Raw genomic sequence first — 15,358 nt, forward strand, 5'->3', positions numbered from 1 at the left:
AGCTGTAGCTCCAATTGGACCCCTAGCCTGGGAGCCTCCATATGCCACAGGGTGTGGCCCTAAAAAAAAAAAAAAAAAAAAGAGAGAGAGAAAGAAAGAAAAGAAAAGAAAAACCTCCAATGGAATAAACACCTTCTTGAGTAGCTCATATTTCCTTTGCCTCCTCGGGCCTGACCCCACATGCACTTTGAACTCATAGCTGGCCTTTCATAGGAGTTCCCAGAACAGAAGCAACTGTATAACACATGATTGGAAGGAGATATTTTCTCTGAGGATTTCATGGACAGATAAAGGACAGGTCTCATTGTACAAGTAGTTCACAGTGTTCCACTTAGTCATCTCTATTCCTTTACTGAAGTCCTTATCTGGGTGACAGAAAGGGTAGAAGAGGCAGATTCTGATATCAAGAACATAGAAATTTTTTAAAATTTATTTTTATTTATTTATTCTTCTTTTCGACCACACCCGAAGCATACAGAATTTCCCAGGCCAGGGATCGAACCTGTGCCAAAGCAGTGACTCAAGCCGTAGTAGTGGCTTAATTCCTAATCTGTGTCACCAGGGAACTCCAAGCACATAGGAATTTTTAATCTTTTTTTTTTTCATTTTTAAAGTTTTTTTTTTTTCTTGCTTTTTAGGGCCGCATGCGCAGCATACGGAAGTTCCCAGACTAGGGGTCAAATCAGAGCTGTAGCTGCTGGCCTGCACCATAGCCACAGCCACAGCAATGCCAGATCCTTAACCCACTGAGCAAGGCCAGGGATCAAACCCACGTCCTCATGGAGCCTAGTCAGGCTCTTAACCCCATGAACCACAACGGGAACTCCCCATTTAATCATACTTTAAAAGCGGACAATACCTTGAAAATACACTTTCCGTGGACTGGGTACCATATACCTGCACATGCCTTTATCTGGACGATGTGGGCAGATCACTCAAAACTCTGTATCGGTTTTCAGGGGTATTAACTATCTGGAGAGTATTTTTCTTTTATTTCCATTTTCAAAATGAGGATATACACAGGAATAACTGTGGAGACATGATGGAGGAGAAAGCAGTTTTCTTTATCTCCTTTTTCAGCTCATCACGGGGGTGCAGGGTTGGAGTGGTTACATAGATGCATTTAAGTGGCCAGGGCCAGCGCGCTCTCTGAATTCTCCTGGCATTTCTCCCAATTATTTAAATGTTTATGCTAATAGGCTTGCCCTTCACAGGCCTCAGGAAGAGTGGACCCTGGTCCTTTATAAGAGCCACAGAGTGTATCTTTCCCCATAGCCCACTGTCTCTTTGTTTTCATTAGTGACAATTATGTATACATGTATGTGTAACTTGGTCCCCATGCTGTACAGTGGGAAAAAATAAATAAATAAAATAAAATAAAATAGGTTTCTTATTAAAAACAAAAAGAAAAGAAAACAACTGGAATTCCTAGGTGCCCCAGGCAAAGGGATGTCATGCCCTCCCCCCATCACTGTTGCCTGCAGACTTCTAGCTCCTTCGTTCAAGGGATGCTTGTCAAGAGCTGTCCCCATCAGAAGCCTCGGGGCACATTATTTTGAATGATTTCAGTCGAGGAGGCTCTCGGCCAATCAAAAAGCCGCGCTAATATTAGCTTCTTTTCAACCGAATGAGAGCTGTGTAGAATAAAAGTCTCCTCGGATCTCACCACTTCTAGGCTGCTGGCGTCCTCAGCCTGAATGTAGCCGCCATCTGCAGAAAGCGGCATCTATGCTGCAGTCTCTGGAATCTGGCATGAACAAAGGGTTTCACAAATAGTTGCGGTTAATGGTTGGAATTTGTGTTTACAAAAGTTCCTTTCCTGTTTTGCAAACTCGGGCTGGGCTCCGGCTGCAGCATTGCCAAGCTGCTTCCCCTCTGCAGATGTTCTGACGCCGGCTGGCTGTGTTGCTGTCTGCCCCCATTTGTCTCCACCTCCACGACACAAGATGGCCTGGAAATGCCATCTCTCCTCTCCCCCCAACACAGCCCTCTTCCACTCGCAGCTTGCCCACTGCTTCCTTCCACAAACCACAGCTCCCAGGGTGTTGCGCATGGCCCCCTGCGTGGCAGTGATTTCTGCCTCCCAGGCTCTTCACAGCTGGACACTAAAAGCAGTGATGACTAAAGCCATCATTTGTAAAAATCCCGACACCATCTCCCCATGCTTGAGCTTTTTTATTGTCACAGTGGGAGACATGACCACTCTAAAAATTCAGTTGGCCAGCAAGAGAGTCATAGAATAATGCGGGACCCCTTCCTCTCTTTTGTTTCTTTAACATTTAAAGTAATCACTACATGCTTCAAGTTTAATGTCAGGTTTAACCTTTATCACCTGATCCATCATTCTAGTCAAATGTCTGGTCCTCTCTCTGATCCAAGCTCTTGCGAGAGTATCTTCATTGATTATCACATCTGGGGCCTTAAGGATGTGTAGTGGGAGGCGAGGAAACGTTTACTGAAAAGTTGCTCCTGGGTATAGACGCTCTTTTGGTCCGGGTTCTCAGATCTCTGAGAAGTGTGAAGACCACATCTTTCTGTTTTGCAGAGATGATTCACTGCTCTTTCCTCTAAGTGGGCATGTGAATGGACCCCTCAGGTCAATGTGAGGGGTCAGGGTTGGCCATGAGAAGAGGATGAGCATCGGATTTAAAGAGGGGGATGATCCGAGACAGGTCAAGGGTACCTGGGCTTGAGGAGGATAAGCTTACCTGGGACGGGTTGTGAAACTGGACAACGTCATAAATCAAGCATTTCCTTTGGTTAGTAAACTCTTATATTCTGTGCCAACTACTGTGTATGAGGCTACGGGAGGTACAAAGATGGAAAGATAAGGCTTCTTCCTCTACTCACGTGTGGCACGTTCCCACTTGGACCAGGACCTCCTCCCTCTCTGGCAGCCACCTGCACAGAGAAGCTACAGCAGCTGCAAGAAGGGGCAGAGAGTTAGGGGGGTAAATGTGGCTTCCCAAACTATCCACTGAAGACGTCAACATCCAGTCTGATGTTCTGCGGAAATCCAAACACCTCCGTGTCTCTCCGTTGTTCCCCTGCCTTGGGCGGACCATTAGAATTACCGGGAAAGAGGAAAAAATAAATCTACCATCTAAAAATGGTCAGACTGGTAAATTGTATATTGTGTCTATTTTACCATGTGAAAAATCATGTAGTAGAGAGTTCCCCTCGTGGTGCAGCAGAAACGAATCCAACTATATCCATGAAGATGTGGGTTCAATCCCTGGCCTCGATCCTCCCCTGGGTCTGGAATCCGGCGTGGCGTGAGTTGTGGTGTAAACCGCATCTGCGGTTTAGATCTGATGTTGCTGTGTCTGTGGTTTGACCCCCTAGCCTGGGAACCTCCATATGCCATGGGTGCAGCCCTAAAAAAATAAAATAAAATAAAAATGTAGTAGCTCTTCTAACCTCAAGGAGGTGAAGTGTAACTCGCTGCCCCTTAGGTGTGGGCTGTGCATAAGCAACTTCCTTGCAAAGAGGACGGAATGGAAAGGGTGAAGCAAAGATAAACCTGACAAACCTCAGCCAGATGCTCAAGGTCAACATCAACAGTGCGAACTCATGATGAACTCGCGAGAACGGTGTGGTGAAAATGACGCTTTACCTCTGTGGTCTTTCTTGCCAAAATCTATAACCTCAGTCTAATTATGAGAAAAACATCAAGATAATCCCAACTGAGGGACAGGCTACAAAATACCTAGCCCGTGATCCTCAAGATTGTCAAGGTCATCAAAAACAAAAGAAGTGTGACAACCCAGAGGAGCCTAAAGAGACATATCGACTAAATATAATGTGGTATCTTGGATGGGATCTGGATACACAGAAAGGGTGCTAGGGAAAAACTAAAGAAATCTCAGAGTTCCCGCTGTCAGGCATCAGGTTAAAGCTCCAGCATTAATGCAGCTGTGATGTAGGTCAAAGCTGCAGCTCATACTCAGTCTCTGACCTGGAAACTTCCATATGCTGTGCATGCACCTCCCTCCCCTCAAAGAAAAGAAATCTCAATAAAGTATGAATGTTAGTTAATAATAATGTTTCGGGGAGTTCCTGTCGTGGCTCAGTGGTTATCGAATCCAGCTAGGAACCATGAGGTTGCGGGTTCTATCCCTGGCCTCGCTCAGTGGGTGAAGGATCCGGTGTTGCTCTGAGCTGTGGTGTAGGTCGGTGGCTACAGCTCCAATTAGACCCCTAGCCTGGGAATCTCTATGTGCCGTGGGAGCGGCCCTAGAAAAAAGGCAAAAAGACAAATAATAATAATAATAATAATAATGTTTTGGTATCCATTCATTAATTTCCACAAGGGTTCTATACTAAAGTAAGGTGTTAATAGGGAAACTGAGTGTGAGGTATAGGAGAACTTTCTGTAGTGGTTTTTTTTTTTTTTTGCAATAATTCTGTAACTCTTAAAATAGTTCTAAGAGAGAAAGTTTCTTAGATAGGTAAGTCTGCTTACATCTCGCTCTTTGGGTGTGGGGTCTGAGCAACTGCAGTTTTACAAGCACCCCAGGGGATTCTGATGCGTGGTGAAGTATAAGAATCATTGCTTCCCCCGGCCCTGCCCTCTGCAGGTCCAGACTCTGATGTTAGCTTGCTGTCTCATTTCACCTGCCTTTGCCTTCCCACAGCTCCAACAGCCAGATTTATTGACGAAGCACATCTTTTGGCCCAGGCCCAGCCTGTTTTCCTGGGTCACATTTGAGCAGGCAGAGATCCAGCTTATAATGGGAGCAAGTTCAAGCTGGGGCTGGATATTTTTTCCAGTACTCCACCCAGATTCAAAATGATGTTCAATAATCCCTGGCTCCTCCCAGCCAGCTGTGCCCCAGCGAATGTGTAGGAACGCATTTCCATGTCAGTTCCTTGTCTGTGGTCTGTTCTGGGAACTGCTCATATCAAGACTTTCCCTTGGGTGGGTGGGGCTCTCAGCCCTGCAGCTGCAGCTCTGATTTGATCCCTCATCTGGGAACTTCCATATGATGCAGATGCAGCCCTAAAAAGAAAAGATCTCACCTTCTTTTCTTCCTTGAAGACTTCGGCCCCCCTTCTCAGTCACTGATGAGACACTGACGAGAGTAGACAGAGCCTCTAAAATGATTCTGCCTGATTGCTGTGTCATTGATTTTTGGTTGTCTGAAAATTTCCCCTACTAGGTACCATCTGCCAGATGAGACTGCCTGAACTCTGGGTCGTGAACATCCTAACTTCCTACCCCAGGCCCTGCAGGTTCTGGGCAAGGATCCTCAGCCCACCCGTGCAATGTTAGAAATGATCCCAGCTCAACTTCACCTTGGTGGCCCTCTTCTGCTCTCCATAACAGGCTAATACTTGAGCCCATTCCGATTATAACAACAGTCCTGTCAAACCAAACCTCCCTTTCTCCTGCTCCTAAATGTGTACCTCTAATAGATCTATCACCTTTTTATCCAAATATGTCAGTCTGGGGAGTTCCTGTTATGGCTCAGTGGGTTAAGAACCTGACATAGTGTCCATGAGGATGCAGGTTCCATCCCTGGCCTCACTCAGTAGTTTAAAGATCTGGTGTGGCCACCAACTGTGGTCTAGGCTGGCAGCTGCAGCTCTAATTGGACCCCTAGCCTGGCAACTTCCTTATGCTGCAGGTGCAGCCCTAAAAAGAAAAAAGAAAAACTTCAGTCTGGTAACAATGCTTTCACATCTATTCTCAGCTGAAACTTCATTTTTTTTTTTTTTTTTGGCCGTGCCTGCAGCATGCAGAAGTTCCAGGGCCAGGTATCGAACCCACATCACAGCAGTGACCCAAGCCATAGCAGTGACAACACTAGATCCTTAACCCACTTTGCTACCAGGGAACTCCTAAAACCTCATCTTTATTCCACACTCCATTCTGCTGCATTCCATGTATATACTCTTATTGCCCTTTTTTTTTTCTGCCATTGTGAATGGAATTCCTTAAATTCTCTGCCTCATTGATATTATCAGACATTTGAAGAAAATCGGTAATTTAAAAACTAGAAAACAAGAAACAGGGAAAAAAAGAAATTTAGAAGAAACAGAGACAAGGCAGGAAGTAGAAGAAAACTTAAAGAAAGAGAAAAGACCTATAATTATTATCCTAAAGAGAGGAATGATAGTATTTCACCTATGAAACAGACACAAAATCTTATATTAAAATCTATAAAAACAAGAAAGAATTCTTGGAATTTAAAATTTGATATAGAGGAGTTCCCGCTGTGCCTTGGCGGGTTAAGGACCCAACTAGTATCCATGAGGATGAGGGTTCCATCCCTGGTCTCACTCAGTGCGTTGGGGATTCAGCGTTGCTGTGAGCTGTGGTGTAGGTCGCAGACGCGGCTCGGATCCCGCATGGCTGTGGCTGTGGTGTAGGCTGGCGGCTACAGCTCCGATTTGACCCCTAACCTGGGAACCTCCATAGGCCGAAGGTGCGGCCCTAAAAAGCAAGTAAGTTTTCAAACCTTCTATCAGGACATTCATGTACCTCCATAATCTACCCCCTGAGAGGGTTTATATTCTACACCCTCCCACCCACTGCTCTTTTCAACCCAAACAGTAACAAAAAAAGGAATTGCTGGATGGGGTACTTACTGTGTGCCAGGCACTGGGCTCCATACTTTATTTCACTCAACCCTCATAAAAATATTCCAAGAGGCAGGCACAATTATTAACCCCCATTTTACAAATTAGAAAACCGAGGCACAGAGAAACCAAGGGAATTGTGCATGATACAGTAAGAGGAGGGGCTCCTATTAGATTATAGGATGACCGACTCCAGGCTGTCGTCTCATTTCTAAACTTACTGCACATGATGCCTTAGTGAAATATTGGTCCTTTGCCGAGAGGCTCTCCCATCCGTTTATTGAAAGCTTGCTTGTTTACACAAAGATCAACTCAAATGGCATTTCTTCCAAGAAACAGTCTCCTCTCCAAATTCCTTTGCCTCCCTTCAGTATTCTCATCCATTTTTTTTTTTAAACCTTTAATGACTTAGGTCAGATTCCCCAGAAGCCGATGTGAACACATGAAGTGTTGTGTGTGAGTGATTTAGGAAGGAAGCGTTCCAGGGAAGGAAAGGAAATCAAGCAAAGGGGAGATTTGGGGCAAAACCCCAGCTTTGATCTGACCATGCAGGGGGGCTCTGGATTGTGAGGGCAATTTCCCCTTCATCTGCCAGTCGTTGGATAACCACCCCCGCCCCATCCCTGGAAGATACACACTTCCAGGCATTTCAAGCTTTCAGTATGACAAGGTGAAGGGGCTTTAACAGCCAAAGGGAGTTCTCTAATAAAAACCTGGAAGCTATGGACCCTTAGAAGTAAAACCACTGAAAAACTGGGAAGGGGCTTGCAGACATGCTAAAAGGCATCTGAGGGTATCTGAGCAACGATGTTTAATAATCTGTGTCATCAAAGTTATGACGTTACAACATCTGCACTATTATTTTTCTTTTAGTATATGTATTCTTTTTTTTTTTAGGGCCACACCCATGGCATATGGATGTTCCCAGGCTAGAGGTTAAATCAGAGCTGCACCTGCCAGCCTATGCCACAGGCACAGTAATGCAGGATCTGAGCCGCATCTGTGACCTACACCACAGCTCACGGCAACCCTGAATCCTTAAGATCCATTGAGTGGAGCCAGGGATCAAACCTGCGTTCTCATGGATACTAGTCAAGTTCCTTATTGCTAGGCCACAATGAGAACTCCAAGTATATGTATTCTTTACCACACTACTTGATGACATCCCCTGCATCTCTTGATTTGCACCTAGCATATTTTATTTGAATTTAATTCATTCTAATTATGATGAGAGGGCATGACCAGACTTTCGAATTCTTAATTTATTTCTTGGCTCCTCTGAAAACTCTTCCCTCCCGTCTATGCTGGGTCCCATTCTTATTCAAATCTTCAAAAATATCAACCTCTACTGAAAGTTCCTTTTTATTATTATTATTTTTTTTTTCTTTTTGCTATTTCTTGGGCCGCTCCCGCGGCATATGGAGGTTCCCAGGCTAGGGGTCTAATCGGAGCTGTAGCCGCCGGCCTACGCCAAAGCCACAGCAATGCTGGATCCGAGCTGCGACTGCAACCTACACTACAGCTCACGGCAACGCCGGATCGTTAACCCACTGAGCAAGGGCAGGGACCAAACCCGCAACCTCATGGTTCCTAGTCGGATTCGTTAACCACTGTGCCACGACGGGAACTCCTTTATTATTATTTTTTAATTATTTTATGTTATGGCCACCCCCAGGGCATATGGAAGATCCCAGACCAGGGACTGAATCCAAGCCACAGCTGCAGCAATGCTGGATCCTTTAACCCACTGCGCCAGGCTGGGGATTGAACCCTTGCTTCCGCAGCAACCCTCGCTGCTGCAGTCCAATTCTTAATCTACTGTGACACAGAGGGAACTCCAGAAGTTCCCTTTTATTTTAATTTAATTTTATTTTTTGTCTTTTCAGGGCCACACTCGTGGCGTATGGAGGTTCCCAGGTCAGGGGTTGAATGGGAGCTGCATCTGCGACCTACACCACAGCTCACAGCAACACCAGATCCTTAACCCCCTGAGCAAGACCAGGGATTGAACCTGCATCCTCATGGATACTAGTCAGGTGCGTTAACCACTGAGCCACAATGGGAACTCCCAAAAGTTCCCTTTTAAATATCATGAAGGGAATGCACAGAGGACTTATCTAAGGATCACTTCCAAGGATACTTTCCATTTTAGTAGAGAACTCATTACTGAACAGCCAGCTTAACCACTCTATCCTTCTCGAACCAAAGAAGTCTACATGGGAAATCCCGTCGTGGCTCAGTGGTTAGCAAATCCGACTAGGAACATGAGGTTTTGGGTTCGATCCCTGTCCTTGCTCAGTGGGTTCAGGATCTGGCGTTGCGGTGAGCTATGGTGTATGTTGCAGATGCGGCTCGGATCCCGCGTTGCTGTGGCTGTGGTGTAGGCTATGGGTCCAATTCGACCCCTAGTCTGGGAACCGCCATATGCCGCAGGAGTGGCCCAAGAAATGGCAAAAAGACAAAAAACAAACAAACAAAAAAACAAAAAAAACCCAGAAGTCTATATGCTCTCAATACTTCCCCTTCCTCTCTTCCTAATCCCAATACTGACTACAGAAACTTTGGGGGTGACTTTGTAGGAGACATAAAGTAAAAGCAGCTATAGTACAATCATATTGTGCACAGATGAATACCTCATCTCACAAGATGGAAAGACAAACCCAACAACAACCCAGTCAAAAAGTGGGCAGAAGAACTAGATAGACATTTCTCCAGAGAAGAAACACAAATGCCTAATAGGCACATGAAACAATGCTCAACATCACTTAATTATTGGAGAAATGACAATCAAAACTATACTGAGGTGTGATTTCTCCCGAGTTGGAATGGCCATCATCAAAAAGTCTACAAGTAACAAATGTTGGAGAGGATGTGGAGAAAAGGGAAGCCTCCTACACTGTTGGTGGGAATGTAAGTTGGTGCAGCCACTATGGAAAACAGAATGGAGGGTCCTCAGAAAACTAAATATAGAACTACCATATCATCCAGCAATCCCACTCCTGGGCCTATATCCAGACAAAAACTAGTAATTCAAAAAGATACATGCCCCCTATGTTCATAGCAGCACTATTCACAATAGTCAAGACATGGAAACAACCTAAAGGTCCATCAACAAGTGACTGGATAAAGATATGGTGTATCTTTATCCAGTGGAATACTACTCAGCCATAAAAAAGAATGAAATCATGCCATTCACAGTAACATGAATGCAACTAGAGATTATCATACTAAGTGAAGTAAGTCAGAAAGAGAAAGACATACCAGATGTTATCACTTAGATGTGGAATCTAAAATATGACAAATGAACCTGCCTACGAAAGCAGAAATGGACTTGCATACAAGGACAAGGAGAAGAGACTTGTAGTTTCAAGAGGGAGGGGGTTGGGGGAAGGATGGAGTGGGAGGATGGGGTTAGCAGATGTAAACTAGTATATATACTGCATAACATAGAGAACTGTGTTCAATGTCCTATGATAAGCCATAATGGAAAAGAATATTTAAAAATAGTGCATATCGATGTATAACCGAATCACTTCGCCATACAGCAATTAACAACATTGTACATCAACTGTATTTCAAATAAAAAAAATTAAAAGATGGAGAGACAGCTCTGCCTGTCCAGGTTCTGTCCTGGCCCTGGTGAATGGTGGATCACTGTGAGACAGTCTGCTCAGAGACTCCGAAAACTGTTCGGCGCCAGTGCCTGCTCAAGGGCTGGAAGATGACGCTAATGCAGAGCCACTTGGTTTTCACGGAATACAGACAGCAAGAACTGAAATGAAGAGGGATCCCTGAAATTACTGGTGTCACCAAGTGGAAGCCGATCATTCTTTACCAAATTTCTACATAATAATCTTGCACATTATCAAGTACTTACTGTCAGCCAGCCGCTACGTGAGTGATGGGGCGTGTTTATCTTCATAACTACCCTTTCATGTAAGCTCTTAACATCATCCCGATTTTCTAGATGAGGAGAACGGGATCTGGGAACTTCAAGAACACAGCGAAGGTCAGACAGCCTCGAAGCTACAGCGATCTGAGATCTGAGACAGGAACAAGCAACCAATGCCAGCATCTGCTCTTAAAAACCTTCCGCGCTTCAGTCTCTGCACACAGGATCAGAACAGGAGGCGCCTCCATCAAGCGCTCTTGTTATCGTCTCATCATTCTGTAATCCCACATGGAAGATAATGTTCCTCCAAATTGAATCTCAACGTACCTGAAACGCACTGAACACAAACCTCTTCCATCCCTCCTCAGAGTCCGCAATCAGGCACAGCTCTGCAGAAGTTTCCGTTGATTCTAAGTAGAATATGGGGGTATGAAAATAATAGGAATAAGAATGCAGGGAAAATATTTATCTTATTCAAACAAAATGCCTTGGTGTACATGTGTTTGAAAGCATTGAAATCAAGAAGTGTGGTTCACTAAAATTGAAAATAGGTAGCTAGGCCTCTCTTCTAGAATGTGTGCTTAGCCATTAATCCATTTTTGTCTACATGTAGGGAACAACACATATATAATTCTATGGTTTAGACCTTTCATTATTTCAAGCTGGTTTTACCTCTATCAATCCTATTTAATTAAACTTTTAATTAAATAACTTTTAATTAAACTATTAATTAAGCAGTGGGCTATTTTTTTTTCTCCTTAAAACCATGATAATTTCTGGTAGATACAGCTGTTGAGGGTAGAGAGAGTTTTAAATTTCATTTGATATTTTATTTTATTTTGTTTTGTTTTGTTTTACTTTCGGCTGTGCCCACGGCAGGTGAAAGTTCCTAGGCCAGCGATCAAACCCTCACCACAGAAGTGTCCTGAGCTGCTGCAGTGACAATGCCAGATCATTAACCATTAGGCCACCAGGGAACTCCTCATTCAATATTTTAAATTTTGTTCCATCCTTCCTTTGGTGAAATGTAATGACCAATATTCTAGGGCAGAAAATGTTGCATGCTTGCCTTTGTAATGCTATCAGGGTCACACCGGAAAACAGATGGCATGTTTAAAGCTACAATATTTGAGGAGAGTTTATTTATTTATTTGTCTTTTTAGGGGCATGCCTGTGGCATATGGAAGTCCCCAGGCTAGGGGCTGAATTGGAGCTACAGCTGCTGGCCACAGCCACAGCCACACCAGATCCTGAATCCACTGGGCGAGGCCAAGGATCGAACCCTCATCCTCATGGATACTAGTTGGGTTCATTACTGCTGAGACTTGATGGGAACTCCATGGAGAGTTTGATGAAATGACTCTTTACAAAAATGTAGAAAATAGAGTTCCCGTCGTGGCGAAGTGGAAAAGAATCCAACTAGGAACCATGAAGTTGCGGGTTCTATCCCTGGCCTCGCTCAGTGGGTTAAGGATCCGGCGTTGCTGTGAGCTGTGGTGTAGGTCGCAGACGCTGCTCGGATCCTGCGTGGCTGTGGCTGTGGTGTAGGCTGGCGGCTACAGCTCTGATTGGACCCCTAGCCTGGGAACCTCCATATGCTATGGGTGCGGCCCCCCCAAAACAAAACAAAAACAAAACAAAAAAAAATGTAGAAAATGTAGGTGGGGCATAGGGGAGTCAGAAAAGTTGACACAATACCTTGGGCTAGTAACAAGGGTTTGGGCCCATTACCCATTACATATCCTAGGCCCAGAAGGGCTTGGCAAGGAAACTGGTGTTACTAGGACCTAGAGACCCAGTGGGTTGTGGGGGAGGGCTACTGACAGGCACTAAGACATAGATGGCTTGATGTGGCCCTTCAGGAAGAAAGCTGAGAAAATAAACTCCCCAACTTGCTCTCCTCCCCCTTCCAATCTTCCCCCTCTAGTGGAGCCCAAAGAGCAACCCAAGGTCAAGGGAGTCTGGTTGTTTGGGGTTTTTTTGTTTGTTTGGTTGTTTTTTTTTATTTTTATTTATTTTTTTTTTGCTTTTTAGGGCCGCACCTGGGGCATATGGAGGTTGAATCAGAGCTACAGCTGCTGGTCTACACCACAGCCACAACCACGCCAGATCCAAGCCGCTGTGTCTGTGACCTACACCACAGCTCACAGTAACACCAGATCCTTAACCCACTGAGCAAGGCCAGGGATTGAACCCGAAACCTCATGGTTCCTAGTCAGATTCATTAACCACTGCGCCTCGAGGGGAATTCCTCTCTTTTTTTTTTTTTTTTTTTTTCTTTTCAGGGCTGCACCCGAGGCATATGGAAATCCCCAGACTAGGGGTCGAACTGGAGATGTAGCTTCTGGTCTACACCACAGCCACAGCAATTCAGGATCCAAGCCATGTCTGTGACCTACACCGCAGCTCCTGACAATGCCGGATCCTTAACCCACTAAATGAGGCCAGGGATCGAACCTGCATCCTCATGGATGCTAGTCAGATTCATTTCCACTGTGCCACAACGAGAACTCCGAAAATGAGTTTCTGATGTTTTTTTTTTTTTTTTTTTTGGCCACGTCCACAGCATGCAGATGTTCCTGGGCCAGAGATTGAACCCACATCACAGCAGCTACCCAAGCTGTTACAGTGACAATTCTGGATCCTTAACCTGATGTACCACAAGGGAACTCCTTTGGTGTGTCTTATACCAAAAGAATACTGAAGGATGTATCTTGCCTGTCTCCTCAACCCTGCAACCCAACTTTGTCTGTAGGATTTCCTTCAGCATTCATTGTATAATTGATGACAGAATTAAGTGCTCTGGACATTAAGTGCTCTGGACATGTGAACAAATTACCCAAGAGAGGCAGTGGTGACTTATAAAAGAACAATATAGGAGCTCCCTTGTGGCACAGTGGGTTAAGGATCCAGCATTGTCACTTCAGTGGCTTGGGTTGCTGCCCTGGTGGAGGTTCAATCCCTGGCCCAGGAACTTCTTCATAACACAAGTGGGGCCCAAAAAAAAGACAGACTATTGGGGGGAAACACCAAATATTTAACTTTGTAAATTACATATTAACATTCTTACGAATTAAGCAGTGAGATGATAAGGCCAGTGAGAGGACAATTATGACGTGTTAGTCTAGAACAAGGAAAGAAATCACAGCCTCTTGTGGTGTAGGTTGCAGACTCGGCTCGGATCCCTCATTGCTGTGGCTGTGGTGTAGGCTGGCAGCTACAGCTCCGATTCGACCCCCAGCCTGGTAATCTCCATATGCTGCCGGAGCGGCCCAAGAAATGGCAAAAAGACAAAAAAATTAAAAAAAAAAAAAGAAGAAAGAAATTACAGCCTCTCCTTCAGGTAGGAACTAATGGCTTCATGGGGGAAGGAGAGTCAACTTCTAGCTGTTAAAGACATCAAGCCAGTGTACCCACTCTCTGGACAGACTGGTTCCGTTCGGCCAATTATATCAATAGAGCTACTTGCTGAAAAATGGAAATGTGAACTTACTTGTTTTATTCCTCTTTGTCTGCCTTCCAAAGCCCTCTTGGTGTTGGTTCTTCATGTGACCTGTTTAGAAATGAAGTAGCTTCATTGAAATTCATTCATTTTCTTTATAGGAAGTACATGATTATATTTCACTTTATAAACAAGAGAAAGTCATGGTAAAAATGGATCGTGTGTGGGGTTTTATATACTGGAAAGTTCCTTTCCATGACAAATGCCACTTTTCAGGTGATGGTGTGCTTTGTTTGCAAATGAGCGCGAACAGTTCTTTGATCAATTTGGTGCAAATGCCAAACGAGAAGACTACAAAGAGGAATATAGAGGGAGTTCCCTAGTGGCTCAGCAGGTTAAGGACCTGGCGTTGTCACAGCTGTGGCTCGTGTTACTGCCATGGCATGGGTCCAATCCCTGGCCTAGGAACTTCTGAATGCCGCAAGCATAGCCAAAAAAAGAGGGGGTGAGGAATATAGAAACAGGCACCTTTTTGTTGCTAAGAAGTGGAATAACTATAAATTAAAAAGATATCATTGAAACTAAAATTATTTACCAAAGAGATTCAAAACAATATTTTTTCAGATAGATGTTTACACACTACCCAAGCTCTGGGCATCTGATTTTTAAAATCAACTTCACTATCATCATTATTACTCATTATTAACTGTGCATTTATCATGAAATTAGGTCTTCTATCCTTTTTTGCCTCTGAGCCCTTACCTGTAGAATGAGGATTAAAACAATACACATTTCATCCATTTGTTGTAAGAATGAATGAGCTAATACATGTAAAATGTTTATAATGGTGCCTGATGCTTACTGTTCTCAGTGGCAGCTGTTATTTGAATAACTGTTCCTATTATTATTATCACTTTGCCTTTTCCACACTGGTTCATCTGCGAAGATTAAATTAGCCATTAGTATTATCTTAGTTTTACAGATGAGGAAAATGAAGCTCTGAGAAGTTAAGCTGTGCTAGCTGGTCAGATAAAAGCTTGTCTGAAAGGCTGGCTTAACAAGTACAATCAGAATTTCATTAATATTGGGGAGTTCCTGTTGTGATGCAGTGAAAATGAATCCGACTAGTATCCATGAGGATGCGGGTTCGATCACTGGGCTTGCTCAGTGGGTTAAGGATCCGGTGTTGCTGTGGCTGTGGTATAGGCTGGCAGCTGTAGCTTCGGCGGACCCTTAGCCTGGGAACCTCCATATGCCCCGGGTGCAGCCCTAAAGAGCAGAAAAACAAAGAAAAAAGAATTTCATTAATATTGGGCTAAGGGAGAAGGTATTGTATTCCCTTATGTGGAAAAGAGATTATGTTTGGTGAGTGGACTCACAGGATCTCTGCCTCCAGGCTTCCTCTTTGCCATTTACTTTTCCTCCCTCAGGGTGCAGAA

The sequence above is a fragment of the Sus scrofa genome, chromosome X, assembly GCF_000003025.6.
Source record: "Sus scrofa isolate TJ Tabasco breed Duroc chromosome X, Sscrofa11.1, whole genome shotgun sequence".
In the NCBI taxonomy this organism is placed as follows: Eukaryota; Metazoa; Chordata; class Mammalia; order Artiodactyla; family Suidae; genus Sus; species Sus scrofa.